Source organism: Penaeus chinensis, chromosome 3 (assembly GCF_019202785.1).
Source record: "Penaeus chinensis breed Huanghai No. 1 chromosome 3, ASM1920278v2, whole genome shotgun sequence".
NCBI lineage: Eukaryota > Metazoa > Arthropoda > Malacostraca > Decapoda > Penaeidae > Penaeus > Penaeus chinensis.
The window spans coordinates 38,262,582-38,265,081 of NC_061821.1; the positions used below are offsets into that span (position 1 = coordinate 38,262,582).

Here is a 2,500-nt window from a genome sequence, read left to right on the forward strand (position 1 = left end):
TTTTCTCTCTCTTTCTTCCCCTCTTCTCCCTCCATCTCCCTCTCTCTTTCTCCCCCCTTCTCCCTCCCCCCCCTCTTCTCCCTCTCTCTTTATAACCCTTTCCCTCTCTCTTTCTCCCCCCCCCCCCCATCTCCCTTTCTCTTTCTAGCCCTTTCTCTCTCGCTTTCTAGCCCTTTCCCTTTCTCTTTCTTTCCCTCTTCTCCCTCTCTCTTTCTCCCACATTCTCCCTCTCTCTTTCTTCCCCTCTTCTCCCTCTCTCTTTCTCACTTCTCCCTCTCTTTATCCCTATTTTCTAACCGTAATTTCTGTAGCAGCTTCTACTCCTGCTTATTGCCTTTCTCTTTAATGAAAGTCAGGACTGGGCTTCCACCACGCGGGGATAACCAAGTATCCAATTATCATTTATGTTTCGGGAAAAGGCCGGATGGAGCGAGAAAGTTCACGCTGGCTGGGAGGTTCTTCAACCCTGGTTAAAGCAGAACACATTGGTTGTGCCTCTCAACCAGGAAGGGACGCGTGTATCCGGTGGAATTGCAAAACGGTATTGTTGTGTGTGTGTGTGTGTGTGTGTGTGTGTGTGTGTGTGTGTGTGTGTGTGTGTGTGTGTGTGTGTGTGTGTGTGCGTGTGTCTGTGTGTGTGTTTCATACTTTAGTATATGCTCGAGAGATGCTCATAGAATTTTGTTTTACAGTTTTATAAAATATTTTCTTCCGTACTCGAGACACGTTAGAAAAGATATACCGAGGAAGAAGAAATTATGTTCAAAGTTTTGGAGAAAGTTGTCCGGCCAATATTAGACTTTCTTACACAGAAAATATCTATATATCAAAGCAAACACACGTTAACGTCTAAGTAGCATAAGGGCTATAAAACACAGATCCTAATCTCTGCATGTGTATATATATACATATACATATATATATACATACATACATACATATATACATACAAACACATACGCACACACACACATATATATATACATATAAATAAATGTATGCACATATGCGCGCGCGCGCACACACACACACACACACACACACACACACACACACACACACACACACATACACACACACACACACACACACGCACACATATACACGTTTGATAAGACTTTTACACGTAAATTAATACAGGCACTTAATGCCAGTATAAGCATACGTGCCAAGACTTCGTCACCTTAAACCTAGACTGAAGAGAATCAACTTTGGCTCCAATCCTGAATTCCAAAAAAGGATTTTCTCACGTGACCAAGATAAGTGACTTGGTGCGTCGTCGAATCCTACGGCCATTTATCTTGATTTTTCCCCAGCACTTTCTGGGGTCGTTACCCAGCTGCCACAGTGGTCACAACCCCTGTTATGGAAGGACCTGGTTATCTGTAATGACTCCTTCTTTCCAAGCTCCTGCATCCAAGAGCTCGTATATGTGTAATGCACAGCGGTTTTATTGATCCCCTTATTACATCTGACCTCCTTTTTATATAAGCCACGGTGCCACTTGTCAAGAACACATTAAGATATTAGTTCATTACAGCTTATCAGTCTCTCTTTCTCTCTCACATACCACATTCAAAGAGTGAAGTTTCTGCACACACACACACACACATATATATACTAGATTCATTATCCAGTTGCAAGTCCAAATGTTGATACCATTGCATAGAAATACCCTCTTTAGATTCAACATACTCTTACCTATCATTGCCATTATTCGTTTATTCATTCTTTCCTGTCACACATCACTGTTTTAATAATTTAGTAATTACAAATCAGTTTAATTATGTGTCAACACATGCAAACGAGCATTTACAAATGTGATTCATAATAGCCTGTCAAGTTATTTATTCATTCCACTCACCCCCCCCCCCCCCCTCCTCTCTCTCTCTCTCTCTCCTTCTCTCTTTTGCTCCCTCTCTTTCCCTCTGACCACTGACAAAATGGCATTAGAGATTCAGTTACGCTTTATTACTAATGAGTTTGTCCGAGGAAAGGGGTATACGAGAGTCGAGAAGACCAGCCAGCAACTCGGAGAAAACCCTGAGGACATCGAGGAAGTTTTCACAGACTCAGCTATTGCTTGATGGCAGGGTGGATGTCAGATCGAGGGCTGGCTGACAGTGATGCTGGATAGTATTGCGGTTATATACATATATATATATATATATATATATATAGAGAGAGAGAGAGAGAGAGAGAGAGAGAGAGTGAGAGAGAGAGAGAGAGAGAAAGAGAGAGAGATGGTAGAAAAACACACAATGCACAAACTGATTTTTTGACAATGAGACACCAGTTTCAAAATCCACCTGTATTCCATCTTCAGGTCTGAAGAGGAAAGGGAGAGGAGAGGGTATGAGAGAGAGAAGAAACAGGAAGGTGAACACGGGGCAGGTGGTGAGGACAGAAGAACAGAAGCGAAGAGGTCAAGTCAGATTGGAGGATCAGGTGGACTATGCCAAGGGTGGCTGGCATAAGGGAGAAGGCGGAGGATGTGGTA

At 42.8% G+C, this 2,500-nt stretch overlaps 1 protein-coding gene across 1 annotated transcript in view; it reads right to left on the minus strand.

Annotated features, from left to right (window-relative positions):
- Positions 1 to 2,500, minus strand: part of LOC125041391 — a 157,784-nt gene that overhangs the window by 111,034 nt on the left and 44,250 nt on the right. The window lies entirely within an intron of this gene.